Genomic DNA, 25681 nt, shown 5'->3' with positions numbered 1-25681 from the left:
TGAGAAAATAAACATTATCGTGAGCTCAAATAAAGTATCTGTTTACTTATTTATTTACCTACTACTAAATTATAAACTCTTTCAGTGCAGAGACACCTTATTCCTGCTTATCTTCTCAGTTCTAGCACAGTGTGTAGCACGGATTTTGGGCTTAGCAAATGTGTTCATGATTGATCTCCTCAACAAACATTGACTAACCTGTATATACCAGGGAAACTCCTGACCTAAAGAGGAAAGAAAGGACTTTGTTTTATGAAGTTCTCACTAGGCAGTATTTTATACCTTAAAACTATACAAATTTTTGAGAATAATGACTAATGCATGTAGAAGAAGGAATAATAGAGCTTTGCAACCACATAGCAATATTGGATTCAGACAAGAATCATCTGTGGTCACATGATGCTAAGATCAGTGCTTGCACATTTGTAGGGAAACAGGTTATTTACATACTCTCAATGTATTCCCCCCCCACTACTAATTAATTATCAAGGGAGTTAAAAAAGTACTCCTTCATTGGAGAAATCTAGAAGTCCCACCTTAACTAAGTGATCAAAGTCAACATCCCCAGTAATGGAACATGCTGACATTAGATGTCTCATCTGCTGGGAGTGTCTCTAAGAAAGAGTCAACATTACTTATTTGGAATTCCTGCCAAAAATGCAAACCTGAATTGAATAGTGAGGAGATAATCAAATGTCAAGAAAGACTGCCCCCCTCTAAAAGGAGAAAAATCTGTCCCAGATTAAAGGAGACTAAAGAGACATGATAACTAAATTCCATGGGGATCCTGGCTTGGGCAGGAGGGGTGAGAAGTCTTATCAAGGACATTTATTTAGATATGCAGAGAAATTTGAATATGGACAATATCAATTAGATAATAGTATTATATTAGTGTTAAATTCCTAGAATTTTTTTATGCTGTAGTTATGTAAGAATATCCTTGTTAGGAGATATATGACACAGAATTTTGTAGTGACCGGTCATGACCTCTTCAACTTTATTCTCCAGTTATTTAGCAAAAACTTTAAAGCTATAAATATCAGTAGTTAATGTTGTCACAATTTTTAAACTGTTTAGTCCGAATAAAAATCGTGCATTTAAAATATGTATGTTAATAATTGTGTTCCTTTTTTAATTATGTAACAATTATGTTATCAACAGACATTTATTTCATATTCATATGTGTGGAGAGGAAGAAAGCAAATGGGCAAAATGCTCAGAGGGGGTGAATCTAGATGAAGAGTATATGGGACTGTTCTTATACCTTTCTGTAAGTCTGAATTTTTATTCAGATTAAACAGTTTAAATTCAATTTAAAAAAACTATATGGCAACATGAGCAAACTTGGTATTAATGTGTACTGAGTGAGAGCAAGAAAATGTGTCTGTTAAAGAACAATGCTACAAATATATAACTAATACCAAATAATGTTTTTAAAGAAATCATATTGTTTTTATTTTATAACATTTGTATTCCTTTTTGATAGGTAATGGAATATCTTATTGGTGGAGAAGTCAAGTCTCTCCTACATATATATATGGTTATTTTGATGAAGAGGAGATGGCTGTGAAATATATTTCTGAAGTAGCCTTGGCTCTAGACTATCTTCACAGACACGGAATCATCCACAGGTAAAGATTGACTTTTCTACAAACTATTACTAAAAAGCACAAATAATCAAATTATGGATTAAATATTTGAGTTTGAAATATTTGCATACTCATTTGCCCATGTATCTGGATTTATCTAAAGTTTGGCAGAAACTTGTATGAGTTTAGAAATTCCATCAACTTGAGGCACCTGGGTGACTCAGTTGGTTAAGCGTCTGCCTTCGGCTCAGGTCATGATCCCGGGGTCCTGGGATCGAGCCCCACATCGGGCTCCCTGCTCGGCAGGAGGCCCGCTTCTCCCTCTCCCACTCCCCCCGCTTGTGTTCCTGCTCTTGCTGTGTCTCCCTCTGTCAAATAAATAAAATCTTTAAAAATAAATAAATAAAAAGTAAATAAAAGCACTAAGTTTAAAAAAAAAAGTATAAATTCCATCAACTCTTCTTTTGTCTCCCCTCCCTGTGCTTTGAATATGTTGCGTTTAGCACGGGTACACCATTTGTTGTGAAGGATATTGAATCTTTTTTCCACTCCCTACCATCATATAAAAGTGCTCTACTTTATAATGCCAACTGACTTGCAGTGTGCAAAGAAAGTCATGTTCTAAGTGGCTCTTCTCAGTTAAGGCTTAATCTTACCCTCCATGAATGAGGTAAATATGATTTTGGTGTGGCCTGAGCTTTATTTTATCTAATGAGGTTTATTTGTTATAATGAACTATCTAGGAATAATGCAAAGAGAATCTAGTATTAAATCAGTTAACTTTCTCATAGGTTCAAATATACAGAAGATTATTTACTTTTGAGAGTTGTTTTTTGCACTTTCAAGGCCAACAATAAATGCCTTATTTTAGAGAAAATAGGGTTTGATTCTTCTGTAACTTTCCGGGTTTTTCCCTGCCAATTCTAACATCAACACTAGCTCTTTTTTAATTATCTGCTATTTGTCTTTTGTATGTGCAGGGATTTGAAACCAGACAATATGCTTATTTCTAATGAAGGTCATATTAAACTAACAGATTTTGGCCTTTCCAAAGTTACTTTGAATAGAGGTAAGAAAAATAGCAGTAAGTACCTTTTTAAAAACCCAACAACTAAAAAAATAAATACCCAACAACTACATACTATTAACTTACACTATTTTGTTAGTTTATCTTGCTAAAATTTGATGATTATTTGTTCCAAAAAAGACTAGAAAAGTGTAATGGTATTTCCTTTCAACTGAAGATGAAAAATGGAAAAAAAAAAAAAGATGAGAAATGGAAATCATTCCTAAATCATCAAGGGCGCTCAAAGATCTTTGGATCTTCAAAGAGGAACTCACAATTTCTGTTCTGACTTTTTGTCTCTACTGAAACTGGTTTGACCAATTAAACATCAGTAAAATGACGAAAATAACTATAACATGAGAAACAGTAATACCTACCGAACTTATTCACACTGCTAGGACCACCACGGAGACCTTGATAAACAAGGGGCAAAGAAACCGAACACGATCCACACACACATACCCACACACACATATATATGGGAGTATGTTGATTTCGCTACTGGTAATGAAAGAAATGCTAATTTAAAAAAGAACGAAAGAATCATTTCACACTGTCAAGCTAGGCAAAAAAAAAAAAGAGAGGACTGAAGATCTAAAATTAATGAGACTGCAAAAGCACAGTTAGTTTTTTCAGAAACATTGTAAATTAGCACGGTACTTTCCAACTGATATCTACCAATGTGTTTTAAGAAACAAAAGAGTTTAATTCTTTTTGACCTAATTAGTCTATCTTGAAATTTATTCTAAGGAAATGGTTCAAGAGAACAAAATATATGAATAAAACTTTGTAGCACCATTGTTTCTAATAGGGAGAAAATAGAAATTACTTAAGTTTATCATAGAAACGTGGATACTTGAGAGCTTATCAACTTGGTAGCATATTGTATTCTCTATTAAAATGGTAGCAGATAGAAATAAAAACAGGATAGCAAAAAACTGGGCTTATAATTATAAACCACGGGATTATAATTGTTTGAAAATAAACAGATCTATAATTCTTTATCTGCAAGTACAAATTTCAAAAACTTTTGAAGACCTAAAGATTTTCATTTAGTTTGATAAAATCTGACCTGAGCTGATATGGGCTATTTATGGTTTTTATTACTCCCATTTCATGTAACTACTCAGATTCTTCACAGCAGTAATAATAATATTTGAGTACACGTGGCTAGATGAGATGCCACTAGGGGTGTTCCTTACTATACATTATACTGGATATTTACCCAAAGAAAACAAAAATACTAATTTGAAAAGATAATGTGCATCCTTATGTTGATTGCAGCAGCATTTCCAATAGCCCAGATAGGGAAGCAATCCAAGTGTCCATCAATAGATGAATGGATAAAGAAGATGTGGCGTGTACACACACACACACACACACACTCTAGAATATTACTCAGCCATAAAAAAGAATGTTGTTTTGCCATTTGTGACAACATGGACAGACCTGGAGGGTATTATGCTCAGTGAAATAAGTCATACAGAAAGACAAGTACCATATAATTTCACTTAATATCATGGAATCTAAAACAAAACAGACAAACAACAAAAGTGGAGACAGACCCATTAATACAGAGAACAAACTGATGATTGTCGGGGAGAACAGGCAAAAGGGCAAAATGTGTGAAAGGGAGGGGGAGACACAGGCTTCCAGTTATGGAATGAATAAGTCATAGGGATGAAAAGTACAGGACAGTGAATGTAGACAATAATATTGTAAAAGCATTGTATGACAGACGGTAGCTACACTCGTGGTGAGCATAGTATCACGTATAGAGTTGTTGAATCACTAGGTTGTGCAACTGAAACTAAGGTAAAATTGTGTGTCATACCTCAATAAAAAAACAACAAAAAAATAAAAAGCCACTATATATTTATCACATTACCTTTCTAAAATCTAAACATCTTTTAATTGTGAGGCAAATCTAACTCCCTGGGTTTCAGATAAGATATTGGAAAAAGCCATAAATCAGATGAATTTTGTGTTATGGTGATATAACAGTTTAATATTTTTTATTTTATTTTTTTCCTATCTGATGATTTATTTAAAATTTGGCTCCCATGGTGAACCTGGCTGGCTCAGTTGGTAGAGCATGCAGCTCTTGATATGGGGGTCATGAGTTCCATCCCCACATTGAGTAGATGGCTTATATGAAAAATAAAAATAAAAATAAAAATAAATAAAACAATTTGCCTCCCAAATAACTCTACATTTGTATTAGTGTAAATATTAATATGACAAACATCTTTTAAGTGTACAGATTCTGAATTTGGTTTTTCTTTTTTTTTTTAATAGTGGTAAAAAATTCATAATATAAAATTTACCCTTTTTAAAAAGTGAATTTTTTTTTTTAAAGATTTTATTTATTTATTTGACAGAGAGAGAGGGACAGCGAGAGCAGGAACACAAGCAGGGGAGAGGGTCAGAGGGAGAAGCAGGCTTCCCGCCGAGCAGGGAGCCCGATGTGGGACTCGATCCCAGGACCCTGGGATCATGACCTGAGCTGAAGGCAGACGCTGAACGACTCAGCCACCCAGGCGCCCGAACTTTTTTTTTTTTAAAGTTCAGTAGTATTAACTATATTCACATCATTATGCAACAGATCTCTAGAACTTTTTCATCTTGCAAAACTGAAACACTGTCCCCTGATTTCCCCTCCCCCCAGCCCCCGCAACCACAATTCTGTTTTCTGTATCTGTGAGTTTGATTACTTTAGGCACCTCATATGAGTAGAACCATAGAGTATTTGTTGTTTTGTGACTGCCTTATATCACGTAGCGTAATGTCCTCAAGGTTCATCCATATCGCAGCATGTAACAGGATTTCCTTCTTTTTAAAGGCTTAATAACATTCCATTATACGGATATATGCCACTTTTTTTATCCATTCATGTGTCAGTAGACATTTGGGTTGCTTCTACCTCCTGGCTATTGTGAATTATGCAATAAACATGAATGTATAAATATCCCTTGGAGACCCTGCTGTCAGTTCTCTCCGGTATATACCCAGTTGTGGAATTCCTGGGTCATACAGGAATTCTACTTTTAATTTTTTGAGGAGCTTCTATTGTGTTTTTCATAGTGGCTGCACTATTTAACATTCCTGCCAGCCATGTACAGGGTTCCAGTTTCTCCGCATTCTTGCCAACACTATTTTCTGTTTTTTGATACTAGCCATCCTCATGGGTATGAGATAATATTTCATTATAGTTTTGGTTTGCCTTTTTCTGTTGATTACTGATGTTGAGCATCTTTTCATAACCATGTTGGCTGTTTGTGTTATCTTTGGAGAAATATCTGTCCAAATCCATTGTCCACTTAATTTAATTAGATAATTATTTTTTTAATTGTTGTTGGGTTGTAGTACTTTATATACTCTGTACATTAACCCCTTATCAGATAACTGATTTGCAGATATTTCCTCCCATTCTGTAGGTTCTTTTCATTCTGTTGATTATCTCCTTTGATATGCAGAAGGTTTTAAGTTTGACATAGCCCCATTTGTCTATTTTTCCTTTTTGCCTGTGCCTTTGGAATCCTATCCAAGAAATCACTGCCATAATATTTTTAACATTTAATTTATAAAAGATTATTTTTTAAAAAAGATTTATTTTTATTTTAGACAGAGAGAGAGAGAGCGTGGACACATGAGCAGGGGGAGGGGCAGAGGGAGAGAGGCAGACTCCCAGCTGAGCCTGGAGCCTAACAGGGGTCGGGCTCCCACAACTCTGAGACCACCACCTGAGCTGAAATCAAGAGTCAATCACCCAGCCATTTGAGCCACCCAGGCGCCCCTAATTTATAAAATATTCTTTAAGATGTTTATTGTTACCTGTTAGTCCTTATTTCTTCATCAGTGTGTGATATAAATAAAATTTGTTAAGTTCAAATTTTCAGCTTACCTTTAAAAGTCTGATATCACATAGGAGGGCACCTGGCTGACTCAGTCGGTGGAGGATACTGATATCAGGATTGTGAGTTCGACCCCCCATTGGGTGTAGAGATTACTTAAAAATAAAATCTTTTTAAAAAAAGTCTGATACCACGTAGAATATTATGCTTTTCCTACCATTTGTGGTGGGGGGGGCATGTGATTATTTTTTTAAATTATTTTTTAAGGGGCGCCTGGGTGGTTCAGTTGGCTGGGCATCTGCCTTCAACACAGGTCATGATCCCAGAGTCCTGGGACCCTGCTTGGCGGGGAGACTGCTTCTCCCTCTCCCTCTGCCTGCCACTCCCCCTGCTTTTACATTCTCTCTCTCTGTGTCAGGTAAATAAAAAATCTTAAAATAGGGGCGCCTGGGTGGCTCAGTCATTAGGTGTCTGCCTTCGGCTCAGGTCATGATCTCAGAGTCCTGGGATCGAGTCCCGCATCAGGCTCCCTGCTCGGTAGGGAGCCTGCTTCTCCCTCTCCCACTCCCCCTGCTTGTGTTCCGTCTGTCAGTGTCTCTCTCTGTCTGTCAAATAAATAAATCAATTTTTAAAAAAATCTTTAAATAACTAAATGATTTTTTAAAAGTAATCTCTTTACCCTACCTAGGGCTCTGACTCATGACCCGGAGATCAAGAGTCGCATGCTCTACCGCCTGACAGGCACCCACCATTTTTGATATCTAAAGAAAACAGTACATTATGTGTGAATGTTGAATTATTTTACAAAGTTATGCACTGAAACTGATAAAAATTCTCCATCAATTTCTATCTTGACCTACACTTGCACATGTTAGTTAATGGGGGGCCCATAATTTGTACTAATTCCTTAAACAGATTGTGATACTGAAATTTTAATTTATATTCCTAATATTCCTTTCTTAATTTTTCTTACCCCATCCTTTTCTAGTATTTGATTTACCAAGAATTATTTTGTTGCCAGTTAGATAATACTCTTGTTTGATGATTGAGTACTCCCTAATTTGGGTCATTACACTGTGTTCTGTTCATTCCAGAGGAAGACTCTATTCTATCAAAGTTTAATGATTTCAATCAGTTGCTTTTTTTTAAAATAGGGAAATATTTATCTCTCTTTTTTTTTTTTGACCCCTTTCACCCGTTTCTCCTATCCTCCACCCCTGCCTCTGGCATCCCATGCAAACTGTTCTCTGTACCTGTGAGCTTAGTTTTGTTTTGTTTCTTAAGATTCCATATATAATAGAGATCATATAGTATTTGTCTTTGTCTGCTTGGTTGTATATGTTTACTCCGTGGCATGGTGGCTTCTCTGGATACGTTCATCTTACACAAGCCAGTGTTACAGATAATGTTAATGTGGAAAGCGGACAAAGTTCAGAACAGATGATTAGTGACTAGTAAGACAAAAATATTGAAGTTTTTAAAGAATTTCATATACTTTTCTTTCCATACATAGTCATCAATATGATGGATATCCTTACAACACCATCAATGGCTAAACCTAGACAAGATTATTCAAGAACCCCAGGACCAGTGTTATCTCTCATCAGCTCTTTGGGATTTGTAAGCACTTGATTAGAAAAAAGTCACATGACATGCCCTCTCATGATTGCCATTTAAAATTGTAAATGCTTTTTTAAAATAAATGTTCAAAATAAATTTAAATATCAAGCATGTTGAGTTACTTTAACATTATCTACTTAGGTGGTATAACAGTCTATGTATTTAGGTGGTGTTTTGTGGCGGTAAATCTTAGCATTTGTTTTTGTTTTTCTCTCTTTAATAGAACACACCAGTTGCAGAAAAAAACAAAGACTCTACAAATATTCTTTCAACCCATGTATCTGAAACATCGCACCTTTCTCAAGGACTAATTTGTCCTATGTCTGTAGATCACAGGGATACTACTCCTTATTCTAGCAAACTACTAAACTCATGTGAGTATAAAAGAAAAAGGTAGTTCATTCCATTAAGTGTGTCTTTTGAGGAACAAAATGTTTTTGAATTTTTAAATTTCTAATAGGGGTTTGAAATACAAATACTTGAACAGTCTGTGGCATTCCTATATTTCTTCGTGTAAATGCCATTTCTGACACAGATTGTTGCAGATCTTTTTTTTTTTTTAATAAAGAGTTTATTTTAAGTAATCTCTATATCCAACATAGGGCTGGAATTTACAATCCCGAGATCAAGAGTCACATGCTCTACTGACTGAACCAGCCAGGCGCCCCTGTTGTAGATCTTTAAGTCAACAGAATAAAATACCTAGCTAATGAGATATTCCTCAGTTAGTTTGGTATTAGAATGATCATTGGGTAAATTTCACTGTACTGGGTCTATGGAAATCTTATATAGAGAAGATGTAGTACCTATAATATTTTGTGTCTTTATAAAATTATTTCCAAAAGATTTTGAAATAAAATAGTTGAAGTAAAGATATAATTTTTCATTAGCTCACAATGAAAAACAAAAGTAGTGGAGGAAGAGAATGGGACATTTGTATAGCACTTAACTTCACCTTTTATAACTTAGCAACGGTGGATGATTTAGTTCTCTGCGCTCAATGTTCTTCATCTTGGGAATGTGAATAATGATGCTTTGAAGGGCAATTAGTGTCACATGCTTTCGTAGATGTTACCTCATTTTTAATTTAGTCCTCAAATCTGTACATATCCAGGATATCTCCCTTACAAATGAGAAAATGAATGTTTGAAAATGTTTAGTTACACACTAGAAGTGGGTAAGCCAAGTCCTGATTGCAACTATAATTATCTGTCTACTGACCCTTTCTTCCAAAGTCAGTGAGTCTTATTTCTCTGTCAAAATCACTTCTGTGGAAATCAAAATGGCTGAAAAACATAAATAGCTTTGACAAATAAAAAGTACTAAAATACAGAATATGCAGTTGCTACTACAGCCTTATTCTTAAATGAAAGTAATGGCATCTCCCTTAGTTGTTTTTTAAATCTAGTCAGAAGTAAATCAGGGCAAGGCACTGCTGGTCACCCACTGGATATCAAGATGAATAAGAGAGGTCCTTGCCTCAGAAGAACTTGTAATTCTGTGTTGATTACATGTGTAAAGGGATAACAATAGCAATCCTCTAAAATAAAATCGCAAGAAGGATACTGTGATACAACACAGAAAGTGTTAAATGCTAACTGGGAAAATAAGGAATGGTTCTCAATGAAGATATAGCAGTAGCTCCAAGTGTACTGGAAAAGCATTTCGGATAGAGGCATGAACAAAGGCACAGACACTTGGAAGTATTCCATCTTCAGACAATGGGGACTAAACGTGTTTTGTGAGAATGGGAAGCATGTGCAAGGGGAAGGGAAGCTTAGCAGGTAGATGGGGAAGGATTAAGTGTCATTACAGGGAACCTAGAATTTAAGCTGTAGAAAAAGGGGAGTCCTCAAAAGTTCCAAAGAGGGGCGCCTGGTGGCTCAGATGGTTAAGCATCTTCCTTAGGCTCCAGTCGTGATCCCACAGTCCTGGGATCGAGTTCCGCATTGGGCTCCCTGCTCAATGAGGAGCCTGCTTCTCCCTCTCCCTCTGCCCCTGCTTGTGCTCTCTCTCTCTCTCTCTCTCTGTCCAATAAATAAATAAAATCTTTAAAAAGTAAAATAAAAAACACAAAAGTTCCAAAGAAAGGAACGGTCTGATTATATTACTGATCCAGAGAGAACTCTTTAGCAAATACACAGTGCGCACATGGCATTGGGGTAGACACAAATTTCCACATTACTGGGGCAGGGGGGAGGGACAAGCTGAGCAGTTTAGTCAAATATCAAGGTCAGTGTCCAATGAATGAGGAATTTCATTGAGAGGGTTTATGTACCAAAAATAAAGTTGCTTTAGATGGCCATTGAAATTCTGTTTCTAGTTTTAAAGTTCCAAGATTCATTAAATCAAAAAATTGTAAGAATTTACTTGAGATTAAAGTCACGAGTTCACCTTCTTTGGGAAAGAAAAGGCAAGATATACATATCTTTTTATATACATAGAAAATCTGTATATGCACATATGATCTTTAGTAAAAGCCTATTGTGTCTCATAAGTTCAGGAACAACAGTTTTTAGCATGAGTCTATGAGAGACAAACATGTATCATGTAGGTGATGCTGCTTTCTTGTACTGGCTTGCTGTTAGCCAATTCACTGTTACTTGTTTTACCCAGTCGTATAAAATATCCCTCGTGGATGTAGATAATTCACGCTTGTGAGCACATAAGCCTCAACATTAGAAAAAAGCTATGTTTTTTATTTGAGAGAGAGCGAGAGAGCACAGGCGGGAAGGGGAGGGAGACGGAGAGAGCATCTCAGGCAGACTCCATCCTAAGCCTGGAGCCCGATGCGAGGACCCATTTCATGACCCGGACATCACGACCTGAGTGGAAACCTAAGAGTCAGATCCTTAACTGGTTGTGCCACCCAGGTGCCCCTAAAGCTATGGTTTTAATTAAATATGAATTGAACTGAGTAAATTTAGTCACATTCCTATCTTATATCATATCTGGATATAGCATATCAATAATGCTCCTTTATCAAGAAGAGTTTCAAAGTGGATAATGGGTTTCCTCCTAATTACAGCTTAGTTCTTTTGTCCTGATTTTCACCTGTGAATGTTGAGGGTTTGCTTTTTTCTCCGTAAACGTTCACAACAGTACTTGTATGTCCAAAACACCTGAGCCATCCTGGCGGATCGGATAATGTTTACACAGACAGAGCTCTGATGTACAATACTTAATACTTTGCCTAATTATCTGGGAAGATTCAGGTTTGGTGAGGAACTCAGCCAGATGTGACATAAGCTCCGATACATACAGGTCTTGCAACAGTTGCCTCCAATCCCGGGATGCCTGTGAAGTGCCTAACATCTAACCTCCCGCAGTCCAGGAGAAGGCTGGCTACATCCAGTGCCAGCAGCCAGTCTCACACCTTCGTATCCAGTGTGGAGTCTGAGTGCCACAGCAGCCCCCGATGGGAGAAGGACTGCCAGGCTAGAGTGACCTTTATCCCAACCCCAGCCTCCTTCCTATGTCACATTAACGGTGGAGACACTTTATACCTTTCCCTGTACATTCTATAAGGAAATGAAACGGTTACATGAATGGCAGTCAAGGTAGTCTCCATTTCCGTGTATAATCTGTCAAATTATTTTTAAGTATTTCATTTCTCATTCAAATGCAGAATTATTCATGATTAATATATATATAATGAGCTTGCAGAAAAATGATAGTAAATATTTGTTTCAGGGCATCTAGATGGGCTTTTTTTTATTTTTTAATTTTTATTTTATTTTAATTTTTTTTATCTTTTTAAAGATTTTATTTATTTATTTGACAGAGAGAGACATAGCGAGAGAGGGAACACAAGCTGGGGAGTGGGAGAGGGAGAAGCAGGCTTCCCGCTGAGCGGGGACCCCCATGCGGCTCGATCCCAGGACTCTGGGATCATGACCTGAGCCAAAGGTAGACGCTTAACAACTGAGCCACCCAGGCGCCCCAAGTTTTAAATTATAATAAGGTTTCCTTCATAGAGTGCACATAAAATAATGTTAGATTAGAATTATGTCAATACGCAAAAAGTAGACCTTCTGTTTGAGTAAATAATTTGGATTGTATTTACTCCTTATTCTCAGTAATGTGATTTTCTTCGTCGTTGGATATTTGTGTTCTAGAAGTAAAGTCAGATTATTTTTTAGTCAAGGCAGTGTTTCTTGATCTTTTTTCCTTCTCTTATAGGCTGCTCTACAGGTAATACACGCTACAGGATAAACAGATTTCCTTTCCTAATAACTTATTTCACCTCTTTGCTGTTCAAGAAAGCATATTGTGTAATATTTCAAACCGTACACAGCTTTACCTTCTCCCTACCCCTTCTGTGTCCGTGGGGAATACAATGATTGGATTATGGTAGTGCTTCTCAAGTTATGATCAGAGGAGTGACGATGGACCACAGGGGAACCCTGATAAACCCTGTGCTAATCCCTGGATGATCTGTGAGTTGTAATTTAGGGATTTTTGCTATTGTTGTTCATGACTAAGCACTCCTTATTATTACTAAGTAAGTTAATGAAGTTTGATTTTTACATACCAAAAATAGGCAGTGTTCGAGTTTATGGAAGACGCACTCTTAGTAATCTTGTAAAAATCCTGATTACCATACACCAATGTATGATACGCTGTATAAAGCTCTGATCACACAAAAGCACCTGCAGATAGTTAGAATTCAAACAGATTTTAAGGCAAGTGGTTTGTTATCAATGCCTCATCGTTTCATCTTGTTGACACTGGATTTTAATTCCTGTTATTTTTGGGTTTTAATTATAAATTATGATTCGTTTAGCTTCATCTTTATCAGCTTGGTTTTATTATACTTGTACGAAGTGATACCTGTTTCCGTTAACAAAAGTTTTGTCTATAATTTTCCATTAACTGTATTTTAAGTCCTGTGCATTTTGTAATTCAAAACAGAATCGTCTGTACCCATATTGCAAAGAAGGTATCTATATAATATAGCGTTACCGTCGATTTTGCCTGAAAATGTTGCTTATTAATTTGTGCTAGCTAAAGAACATCTATCAGCTATGTATCATAGAGGGGCGCCTGGGTGGCTTAGTCGTTGAGCGTCTGCCTCAGCTCAGGTCATGATCCCAGGGTCCTGGGATCGAGCCCCGCGTCGGGCTCCCTGCTCGGCGGGAGGCCTGCTTCTCCCCGTCCCACTCCCCCTGCTTGTGTTCCCTCTCTCCCTGTGTCTCTCTCAAATAAATCAATAAAATCTTAAAAAAAAAAGAAAACATATGGATTATAGACTATCAAATACATATTATACAAATACATATTAAATTATGAAAAGACATATTAAAGGATAGTTTATTTGAATTTTAGACCAGTGTTTCACTCAAAATATATATAAAAACATGCTTAATTGTTTGTATTGCTCTTTAATTCTCTGTTATCGTTGTTCTTTTGTTCCAGTGGAAAGTGGGAATAGGTAGCGTAGTAATTTTTGGAGTCATTTATCCCACCTAAGTCAAGAGAGGTTTTAAAAGGTTCAAGAATCTCAGTTTTATACAACTAAAAAAGTGTTTTTTCCTCCCTCTCAGGAAAGTGACAATGCACTGGGCTCTACGGTGATGAGTTGGAATATAATAGAAAAGCCTTCATGTACAAAATCTACCAATTCCATTGAAACCAAAGGTTTCGATAAAAAGGATCTTGAGTTAGCAGTTTCTCCCATTCATAACAGCAGTGCCGTTCCTGAGACTCGAAGCTCCTGTGTAAACCTGGCTAAAAAATGCTTCCCCGGGGAAGTTTCTTGGGAAGCAAAAGAACTGGATATAAATAATATTCATGTGGCCACTGACACAGCACAGTCTGGTTTTCACCAGTCAGAGCAGTGGGCTGTGGACTCTGGTGATAGGACTGAAGAGCCCCTTGGGAAAAGAGGTTTTAAAAGAAATTTTGAGTTAGTTGACTCTAGTCCTTGTCAGAACATCATACAGAATAAAAAAAACTGTATAGAGCAGAAGTCTAGAAATGAAATGAGCGATGGTTATATAAATCAAAGGATGGGCTTAACAACTGAGGTCCAAGACCTGAAGCTATCTGTATGTGGTCAGCAAAGTGACTGTGCTGATGAGGAGAACGTGGTCAGTTCTTTCATTGGTAAACCACACACCCCAGAAAAATCACCTACCCCAATGATAGCAAAAAACCTTCTGTGTGAACTGGATGAGGACTGTGATGACAAGAAGGACCTCCTCAGTTCTAGTTTTCTATGTTCCGACGATGAGAGAGCTTCTAAAAGTATTTGTATGGACTTCGATTCATCTTTTCCCGGAATTTCTATCATGGAAAGTTCATTAGAAAGGCAGTCCTTAGATCCAGATAAAAGCATCAAAGAATCCTCTTTTGAAGAATCAAACACTGAAGACCTACTCACCGTATCACCCAGCTGGCAGGAGAATACCTTGCCGAAAGGTGATGAGAATCCTGCTGTCCCAGGCAGTAGCCAAAAAATGTTAGCTCCGTCTTGAGAGGTGTTGAAAACATTAACCTTATCTAAAAGAAATGCTGTAGCTTTTCGAAGTTTTAACAGTCATATCAATGCGTCCAATAACTCAGAACCATCCAAAATGAGCATTACCTCTTTAGATGCAATGGAAATTTCATGTGTTTATAGTGGTTCGTATCCCATGGCTATAACCCCTAATCAAAAAGGAACATCCTATATGCCATATCAGGTATGTTCTAACTTTTTAGCACTTTGTCGTTAGATTTTATACCCATAAACTATGAAGGCCAGATACTTGCCTCTCACCTAGACTATCTGAGATTTTCTGTTCTGCTGGTTGGGAATCTGTGGACTGTTGGGAGGTTTTGATGCCAAAAGGCAAAGCTGGTAGCAATTTATTATTATTAACTAAAGCACTTCTTCATTTGCTCTCTAGCCTTTCACATATTTTCTTTTTTTAAGATTTTATCTATTTGGGAGAGCGCATGCATGCATGAGCAGCAGGGACGGGCAGAGGGAGTGGGAGGAGCCAACTCCCCACTGAGTGGGGAGCCCGATGCTGGGCTCGATCCCAGGACCCCGGGATCATGACCTGAGCCAAAGGCAGCCACTTAACCAACTGAGCCACCCAGGCGCCCCTAGACTGTCACATATTTTCAATCACATGTTTACATATTTACAGTCACATATTTTCACTTGACAACAGCAACTCTAAGATACAATATTAAAGTTCACTCTATCTTACTCCCTTTTAAGGACCTTCCTAGATTATCTCTTTTCTTTGTAGGAAATAGTTGGAAAATATATATTTCAAATCTTATGTTATTTTTATTTTCTAAACCTTTTCTTAACAAACCCAAAGTTTCATTTTTTTTTCTTTTTTTGGAGACATGACATAAAGTTGAGAGTACAAACTCTGAATTAGGGTCACAAGACTTGGAGTTTTCTATTCAGAACTTACTGAGTGACTTAGAAGTCCGTTTTCCTCAGAGCCTCAGCTTCTTACCTCTCTGTCGAATATGCTGACACCTCTCCCACTGGTCTCACAGAGTCCTTGTGAGACCACAAAGTATCTTTAAAACTTACATACCAATTAGCACAAGAAGTTATTTATATTTTGTTCCAGCTGGTGTGTTGTCCCAATAATTCAATCATTTGTCAGCCACAACGTCCCTCAGTGACCATTCTTAAGTTTGTGTTAATCCATTCTACCAAGAAAGAAATTTTTCTTGCGGATTTCTTCATTCTTTCTTGCATATCTTGATCTTATTGAAATAATTGGTCTTATCTAAGCTATTTAATTTCACCAGCTATCAGGACTGTTCAAAATTATAGTTGGTAATGAGTCCATTTTCAAAACTGATCAGGGATTTGAGTATGTCTTTTATGCCCAGCAGCCTAGCTTTGCTTTTTTAGCATTTCTATTCACTGTAAAAGGAATGAAGTTATGGGGTGCCTGGGTGGCTCAGTTGGTTAGGTGGGTGGCTGCCTTCGGCTCAGGTCATGATCCCGGGGTCCTGGGATCAAGCCCCACATCGGGCTCTCTGCTCAGCAGGGAACCCGCTTCTCCCTCTGCCCCTCCCCCTGCTTGTGCCAGCTCTCTCCCTCTCTCTCTCCCTCTGTCAAATAAATAAATAACATCTTAAAAAGAAAAACAGAAATGAAGATATTTATTGTAAACTCTTGTTAAATTAGCAGACCCCAAATCAGGTCAAATCAGGAACCCCATACCGAACTCCAAAGAGTGTGAGGCGAGGGGCAGCCCCAGTGGATGATGGGCGGATTCCTGGGACTCCGGACTACCTCGCACCTGAGCTGTTATTGGGCAGAGCCCATGGTAAGGCTTCCATGTCTTGAGTTTCTGAAGTGTTCTCTAGCACTACATTTTCTTTTGAGGTGAAATTGTTCTAAATTTCTTTGGTATTTGAATTGCCTAGAGTAAGAGAACAGGAACTCATGTGACACTCTTTTCTCGTAAATATGGCATTTCTTATGGTAAAAGAAGACATGCAGCCATTTGATCTTTGCCTTCCCACTCAGTCTCCGGGCCCCAGAGAAGTCCTACCGCCCACCTGCTCTGTCATCTTAGTTCAAAAAAGTCTCCTGAGGTCTGTTCCAGCTTTGGCTCAGGAATGCAGAGTTGAGCCAAAACTTCTGTTCAGTCTGTAGCAGCGCACTCCTGGTTAGAGCTCGCGCTCAGAAACTTAGAAGACCCTCACCACAAGGGTCAAGCCAGAGAGGAGCCATCTTCGGGACGCAACAGAGGAAGACCGGGTGGCATTTTTACCTAGCGTCTTTTTTCCCCTTCCTCTCTCTGAAGAATTTTCCCTTCCTGCCTTCTGAAACGAACTGTATTGGTTTCCTAGGGCTTCTATAATCAAGTGCCACACACTGGATGGTTCAAAACAACAGGAATTTATTGTCTGACAGTTCTGGAAGCTGGAAGTCTAGAATCTAGGCGTGGACAGGACCATGCTCCCTCTGAAAGGTGTAGGGGAACGACCTCGCCCCTTCCAGCTTCTGGTGGTTTGCCTGCAACCCATGGCTTGCAGGGGCCTCACTCAGACCAGCATGTGGTATTCTCCCTGTCTCCATGGTCACGTGGCTGTGTTTTATAAGGACACCAGTCATACTGGATTAGGGGCCCACCCTACTCCAGTGTGACCTCTGCAAGGACCGTATTTGCAGATGGCATACTCAGAGGACCTCACGGTTAAGACTTGAACATGTCTTTTCAGGGAGACATAATTCAGTCCATAATGTGATCACCTTCTTGATCTTGTCAGTTACTTCCCTATTCTTCAGGCTCCTTTGGTGATCGACTGTCTCATCTTCCCCCCCCTCAACACACACACCCCTTCTATTTTTATTTCTATGCTGCTTTTCTCCTTAGCCTGCAAATAAGCTTCCACCCTTGTCTTTCCCCACCACCCACCTTCTCAAAGGTTGCCTCTTTCCTTTGCCTGATTATTTTTGCTCTGGCAATCTGATTTTTATCCCTACCATTTAACTGACACTTTTTTTTTTAGGATTTCTATCTGTAAGTGATCTACTCCCAACATGGGGCTTGAACTCACAACCCTGAGATCAAGAGTCGTACGCTCTACTGACAGAGCCCTCCGGGCGCCTGTAACTGGCGCTTTTTTATTACCAGTCGTCAGTGACGTCACTCTTGTCAGATCTGCCAGCCTCTTCTCGGTCTCCTTCGTCTTCCCTCTGTTGCTAACGCCTCAGCTCTTCAGTATATAGAGATTCTTCCCGATCCTGCCCTTTCCCTTGTTTCCCTACCCCTGCTTCCTGTTAATAGCTCTCCCGTGACTTCAGCAGTCACGTCCTCGTCGGTGCTTCCCAAATATCTGTCTCTAATCCTGACTTTCTCTAGGCGGCGTACACGTGGCCAAAGTACCCGCGCGGCATTGCCCTGGGGATTCAAGTGCTGTGTGTCAGTACAGGACGTGTCCAGCTTGCTCTTCCTCTGTTTCCTCTCTCGGTTCTGCCATCTGCGTGATGACACCGACGTTGTCCCTGCATTCAGGCTTTTAAATCCAGTCAGTTCTGTCCCTGCAGAATTTCTTCTCACCTTTTAATCTCTGCCACTGTCTTCTGTAAGAACCTCCTCTTTCCCTTTCATTAATTTATGAGCTCTCTTCCTGGGACATCAGCTTCATCCTATCGTCTATAATCATTGCCACCAGATTTTCCCTCGGAAGACATAAAGTGGCCCGTCATTCTGCTTCTCCCCTTAAAAACCACGATGGCTCCTTCCTACCTGCAGAACAAAATCCAGATTACTGATCATGGCATCGGAGGCTCTAAGCTCTTATACTAGCCTCGTCTCTCAAGGAATCTCTTTCTTTTATAAACAACAAATGTGTTTTGCACACACAGTTTGGCGTCTGGGTAGTCTACGATCGAGGCACTGGCGGAGTCAAAGAATCTCATTATAGGTCTTATGTTCCCATTCCATTTCTTAGACACATTATTTTCAGGTTTTCCTTATTTTGCACAAGTATTTTGCCTTCGTTGAAAAATGCCAGAACCCAGTCCTCTTCCAGTCAAATTTCTTCTCATCTCATTATCTGTTCAAATGCTACCTCTTTCACAAAGCATCCATTGGCCACCTATGGAGAAGTAGTTCACGTCTCTGCCACTTTATTAGAAATTGTTTAAAGCTTATGTCATTTTACCTTATGTTATTATATTTATCTCCACTGCAAAAGCTTAAGAAAATTTCTTAAGACAAGAGTCTAGGTTTCCCTTCTACATAGCACTCCAGGAGGATTCCTTGGTAGCACTCACTAACACTGTTAATAATCTCTACAGTGTTGAAACACATTTCGAATTCCCCCTTATTAGCCCAAGCAACTAAATTCCTCTGGGCACCTAACTGATCTTTGTACAGTGTCCATGTTGCTAAGTTACAGGTTTGCCAGCTCATTTCCTATAATATACATTTTCTCTACTTAGGATACAGTATAAAACTAAGCTTCACATATAAAGCTTACTTTTATACTTTTTAGGATCTTGCCACTATTTTAATGGGACATCGAGTTACCTCAGCTATCTAGTGATTTATTTTAAGATTTTCATTTTCTATAAAATATTTGATACACAGTTCTTAAAATAACAAATAATACAAAGAAATTGTTGTGTTTTTTTTTTTAAAGTAGGCTCCACACCCAGCATGGAGCCCAATGCAGGGCTTGAACTCACAACTTTGAGATCAAGACCTGAGCTAAGATCAAGAGTCAGACACTTAACTGACTGAGCCATCCAGGGCCCCAGTACAAAGCAATTCATAATTTAAAAAGAAAAATCACTGCTTTATACCTCTTTCCCCAAATCCCAGGCCTCAAGGGCAGTCTCTATAGCAACTTTGTTTCTTGTCTTGACCTCTCTGTTTCTAAACATCATGCTGAGAACAGCTAAGACTTCTCTGAGCCCTCCATGGTCTCCCCCGTTCTACCAATTACTTAGGAACTCTGGCCAGAGTTTCCCGTAGCTTCTTGTGCATATTTTTATTTCATTTCTCTTAATATTGTGTCAAAATTATCTGTTTTGTCTTGCCTGGAGTAGGTTGTTTTCTCCTTGGAAAAAGCTCTTTCTTATTTACCTTTGTGTCCCTTGTGTCTGGCATAACATTTAGGATCTAGTTTGGTGAAGGATGTGAGGATGAACTCATGATTTTAATACAACGTACCTAACTTCTCTTTTCTTACATGCAGGATTTCTGACTTCCGGTGAGTGAACTTCTCTATAAAGTAATATGGCAAAGCAAATTAAACTGGTCAAAGTATAACTAGATCACATTGCATAAAAAAGTATTTTCCCTTTCATCTTACTTAGGAAATAGAAAATGAACTGTATTCTGTCTTCTGAACAGGAGGACATCCGGGCAGAATGTTCTCTATGAAAACAAATGTAGGCATGTAGCATTTTTTAAATAACTTTTAAAGGCGGCCAAGAGTAAAGATACAGCCTTTTTATTGTAACCCAGAAAATAGGCTTAATAAAAATACTAAAATTAGCACCGACAAAAGAGCTTGAATTTTCCTACCCATTGAATTCCATTATTATTAGAAAACAGAAAGGCCTAACAGTATCAGTGTACAAATTACAGATGGGGGTTTCATATTAGAAAACCAGTAGTGTGAAACAAGTTTGTTCTATTTCTCTGGCTAATAGTATGTATTATAAATTGCTCCAGTTTATCATCATGTGTGATCTTATTAGACTTTGACTCAAATATATGGGTATGTCTGACATATCCATGGAGAAATCGTGTCAGTTTTTGACATGAGTACATTTTGGCTGAGCTGGGAAAAGGGTTCTAGTTTCTAACCTAAGTAAAATAATGAAGATACCTATTTTTTCCTGACTTCTCCCCTACTTTTCTGTTATTTGGTTATTTTATCTATTCTTTCTCAGTGCTGCTTAAAAGGTCTACTAACCAAGGTGGTTTGTATGGGGTTTTTTTTATAGTGATTATTATAGAAATAGAAGTCTATAGACTGTTTACATTCTTTGTTCCTTAGGGAAGATGGGATTATGTGGCTTGCAATGAAGAGGCACTCTAAATGCATGCGATTATTTTCCTAATGGCAGATTCTATAGTGCTTTCCTACTTGTTTTAAAATGGAATGGTGGCAGTTGCTTAACTACAATAGTGAATTTTGTGAAACTGATTTTATAGCAGTTTATTTTTTTATTAGATTTTTTTATTTATTTGAGAGCGAGCAAGCAAGAAAGAGAGCACGAGCACGGGAGAGGCGCAACAGGAGAGGGAGAAGCAGACTCCCTGCTGAGCAGGAACCCGACATGGGCTCGATCCCAGGACCCTGGGATCATGACCTGAGCCAAAAGCAGACATTTAACTGATTGAGCCACCCAGGCGTCCCGTGAAATTGATTTTAAAGAGTAATTTTCAAGCACATTTAGTACTAGACTAGAATTCCTATTTTAATTATATTGAAGGTAATCATTTTTTGACTAAAATTAACCTTTGCTTCAGAAATACTTTTTCATAGAACTAACAAAACTATAAACCAGATTATAAGGTCATGTTTAAAATAATTGTTGGAAACATCTTTGCATATAGATGATGCTTCCAGTAAAGATCTTTAGAAATCAGTTCTACGGATTTATTAAGACTTACCTCCAGGGGCGCCTGGGTGGCTCAGTCATTAAGCGTCTGCCTTCGGCTCAGGTCATGATCCCAGGGTCCCGGGATCAACCCCCGCATCTGGCTCCCTGCTCAGCGGGAAGCCTGCTTCTCCCTCTCCCAATCCCCCTGCTTGTGTTTCCTCTCTCGCTGTGTCTCTCTCTGTCAAATAAATAAGTAAAATCTTAAAAAAAAAAAACGACTTACCTCCTAATTACCTCCTCAAGCCATAGTTTAAGTGAATATTTTTTGTTAAACTAATTTGTCCTTCTCTGTTTTTAAAAGGAGTAAAAGGACATTAAAACACTGTAAGGCTTTCCTTCCTTAACCAGGCTGTCCTCCAATTAGTATAAGTGTTGCTACTTCATCTCATACCCATGTGAGTAGGTGGAGTACAAAATCATCTAAATGTTATTGTTTCCCTCCCCCATTTGAAATTGACAAGTACTCTATTTTAGAGAGTAATCTGTGGGTTAAATGTATTTCTTCTAGTGTTTTAGGATTTAGAACAAGTAAATATCCTGAATATGAGAGGTTTTTAGTGAGTGACAAAAGAAAGACAACTTAGGTTTTCTTTGAGTAGCTGTGTTAATTGCTAATCTAAACTTCGTGGAGAACAGAGAAGGAAAATAATTGCCATGTTACTGAAATGAAGATAATTTGGGTTTTTATACCTTATGGACTAGAAGAAAGCCTTAGGAAATGAATGCCTTGACTGTGCCCAAATATCCATGTAGTAACGTTTTAGTTGATGAAACATTTGCACAAAATGCTTGCAAGTGCAACTACTCCCTCTTAAATTCCAGGTCCTGCAGTAGACTGGTGGGCACTTGGAGTTTGCTTGTTTGAGTTTCTAACAGGAATTCCTCCTTTCAATGATGAAACACCACAACAAGTATTCCAAAATATTCTGAAAAGAGGTGATTCTTTTTCTATGAAGACAGATGCATTTATCTCTGTGTATTATTTGATCAATGATTAACAAGCTATTTGTATCTGTAGATATCCCTTGGCCTGAAGGTGAAGAAAAGTTATCTGATAATGCTCAAAATGCAGTAGAAGTACTTTTAACTCTTGATAATGCAAAGAGAGCTGGTATGAAAGGTAAGGTTTTGTGTTAATAAACTCCTAGCTTGATTTGTTTAAGATGAACTGTAATAATGATACTAAGTTCTAGGACAATACTATAGATAATCTGACTGCTAAATTGGTTAAAAATTTCTTCAGTTTATTTTTGCCTGCTAGATATGCATTGATATATTTGTCCTTATTCTGCATTAAAATTCATTGCATCAGGTTGGGATACTCACTCACTGAATTTTATTAATCTCAAACAGGTACCTTAAAGCAATCTTATGTTGTCAGTGTCTTGGGTTTTTTCAAAGCCTAATAAAGTTACTCATCAACCAATACAGGAAATTTTTTTTTGTTATCAAAACTCTCTTCTATAATTTCTGACTGCTTCATTTCTGATATTATCGACTGACAAATGTATCAAGTTCCAGGTTGTCTCAAATAAGACAAATCTGGTATCTTTGTGATCCATTCAATGGTTTTTTCCAATGGAGGGGTATATTAAACTCCAATTTTGAAACTAGGAAACTCATTAGCTTTAATTTAGATTCAATTAGGTTTAATGTCAGCTGCCTTAAAATCCCTTTTCTAACAAAGTATACATAGACAAAGAAGCAGCTATGTCCCCAAATGCATTTCCATGTGGTCTAAGGCATTCAGAAAAATGAACTTCAGTAATATGTCACTTGTGTCAGCTTCTAGGTGTTCCCTCTAATAAGATCAACAGTTTATTTGCTTATTTAACAAATCCTGTAGAGTGACTTCTAGGTGCCAGGCAATGGGTGCTGGAGGTATCCTAGGGATGAACCAGACTAAAATCCATGTGCTTGTACAACTTACTCTGTAGGGGAAAGACACAGGTAATGAGATACAATATGACATAATGCATCTAGCAGTGAGTACTGAGAAGAAAGATGAAGCAAGTGAGTGGCTACAAAGTTTGACAAGAGATTTTCTAGCTGGAGTGGTCAGGAAGACCTCTGTGAACAGTGGGATTTGAGGAAAATCCTATGTAAAGTGAGGGTGCAGACATTTGAAAGCTCAGCTTTAAAAATTACTTTAGGAGTTTTCAACTGGGGCAATTTTGCTTCGCAAGGGACGAAATAAACAGAGATAGAACACCATTCTCACCAATGACCTCAGATTTTTGTTTGTTTAATGAACAGTTTACATAGTGAAGCAGATGACAGGAGAGGTCTTCGGTTAAAAAACAGTTGTTGCAACAACTGTTTATACAGTTCATCTTAAACTGGCTTAGAATTCTTTTGTGAGTTCAGTTTAAATAAATAGTTATGATGAGAGAGTCATAAAGCGTCACATCGCAGCCAGATATCAGTTTAAGAGTTACTGCTATAAGTAACTCTAATCCATGCTCAGACATTTATTTTAACAATTAAGAGACAGATTCTTTTTGCTATTTTATTGTTTTCCTACCAGTCTCTTACTTTAGGGAAAAACCAACTTGGAGATATGTTGACTTCCCAAGCCATCACTCCAAATATAGACACATAATTCTTTCCTGTCTGTGTAGTCTTCTCCCAATATTTTCCTTAAATTCGGTTGTTGGTTTTTTGAACTACTTAATGCCTTGATTGTCACCTAATTTTTTTGCCAACATCCCTATATTTGTCTTATAAAGTGAAAAGTTGAGGATACGGGAGGTTGTGTCTAGCAACCAAATATCACAGGGTGATCAAAAGAGCATGTTTTCATTTTATTTTATTTATTTTTTGTTTAAATATTTTATTTATTTATTTGTCAGATAGAGAGAGAGACAGAACACAAGCGGGGGGAGCAGCAGAGGGAGAAGCGGACTCCCCGCGGAGCAGGGAGCCCGATGCGGGACTCGATCCCAGGCCCCTGGGATCATGACCTGAGCTGAAGGCAGACGCTTAACGGACTGAGCCACCCAGGCATCCCGCATGTTTTCATTTTAGCAGGTAGAAGGAATTAGGAAAGAAGACAGGTACTGCAAATGTAGCTAAAGAGATGAGCAAAGTTGAGATCTTTAAGTGAAGCGTAAAGACTCCAGATATATTCATGCTGCTAAAAGGGCATGTAGTCGAGATACAATCAATGAAATCAAAGAAGTCAACCATGAAGAGAATATGTCACAAATGTCATCAGTGTATGTGTTGAAATCACCATGAAGGATAAGGATGGGGCATACGAAAGAAATTAAGGTAGTGGAGGATGACGTTTTTACCAGAGTTACCTAGGGTAATCGGTGGTGATAAGGATTGCAGAGATAGAAACAGGTAGCAAGGACTTGGAATGAGAAGTGGAGCATTAATCATGAAGATCAGTGGTGTGGAAGCTGTGTCTGGGAGCAGGAAGCAGGCCAAGCTCTTGTCCCATCAAGTCAGGGATTGTGTGAGAAGATGGAGGCATGAGATAATATAAGCTTCTATTAAGGAAAACCATTCATTCACTCATTTGACGAATACAGGCCAAGCACCTGTCATGTGTCAAGTGTTATACAAAATGACATAATGTGAGCCATTGTGAAGTACATGGAAGACAGACATTGAACACATATGTATGAAGCAAAACCGGGCAACATATATCTGAGATCTTCCCTTACTTCCTGTAAAACAGTACTTACTTAGGTAACAGTGTTATAATGCTCTGTTTTGTTTTATATTTTTCCTAAGAGCTGAAACGTCCTCTCTTCAGTGATGTGGACTGGGAAAATCTGCAGCATCAAACTATGCCTTTCATACCCCAACCAGATGACGAAACAGATACATCCTACTTTGAAGCCAGAAATAATGCTCAGCACCTGACCGTATCTGGATTTAGTCTATAGCACATAAATTTTCCTTTTAATCTAATCTTGGCTTATAAGCTATCATAATTATATACTCCTTCATAAGAGAGTGATCTAAGGGGGAAGAAGAATCATTATGTTACTTGGATCGATGAGTTTTTAATGTATGTTACAGCTTCCACAGAGTTAAAAGTCTCTCAAGAATACAGTCAATGACTTATCTTAATCTCAGAGTTGTATATAGATCGTCAAAACTTTTTTCACTTTATTTATTTTGTTACCGCACCTTATGAAAATTCATACATCAGTAAAACTAGAATGACACTACTCTGTTAGAAAAGGAACAAGCTTTGAGCCTAACTTTCTTTCACATGTTGATTTCAGTCCACCATTCACAGTTTGGTGTTAAAATAACAAAATCATACGGTTTTTTTGTGATTTGTTTGGACATGATTGCCTGCAAAAGCTGAAGTCTTGAGAGCAATCATTTAAGCTTGCACTTGTGGCTTCAAAACTGCAGCTGGGAAACTCCTTCACTTGGTAGTGTAACTCCTTTAGGGAATGAGGAATAAAAAGGATAGAGGCTTTAG

The 25681-nt window shown here is 38.0% G+C and overlaps 1 pseudogene across 1 annotated transcript in view; it reads left to right on the top strand.

Moving 5' to 3' along the window:
* LOC114203732 (serine/threonine-protein kinase greatwall-like) overlaps positions 1-25317 on the top strand; it is a 35383-nt pseudogene extending 10066 nt beyond the window's left edge. Inside the window, exons 2-6 of the transcript XR_015768761.1 lie at positions 13676-14815; positions 16285-16423; positions 22054-22167; positions 22250-22351; positions 24976-25317. The product of XR_015768761.1 is annotated as a serine/threonine-protein kinase greatwall-like (transcript). The remainder of the gene's footprint in view (positions 1-13675; positions 14816-16284; positions 16424-22053; positions 22168-22249; positions 22352-24975) is intronic.
* Positions 25318-25681: the final 364 nt, after the last annotated feature.

Source organism: Eumetopias jubatus, unplaced genomic scaffold (genome assembly GCF_037043125.1).
Source record: "Eumetopias jubatus isolate StellerSeaLion01/CBP00866 unplaced genomic scaffold, mEumJub1_p1.0 scaffold_8, whole genome shotgun sequence".
Lineage (NCBI taxonomy): Eukaryota > Metazoa > Chordata > Mammalia > Carnivora > Otariidae > Eumetopias > Eumetopias jubatus.
Note: the sequence above shows the minus strand (reverse complement) of the source record. Positions and strands in the feature narration are given on the sequence as shown.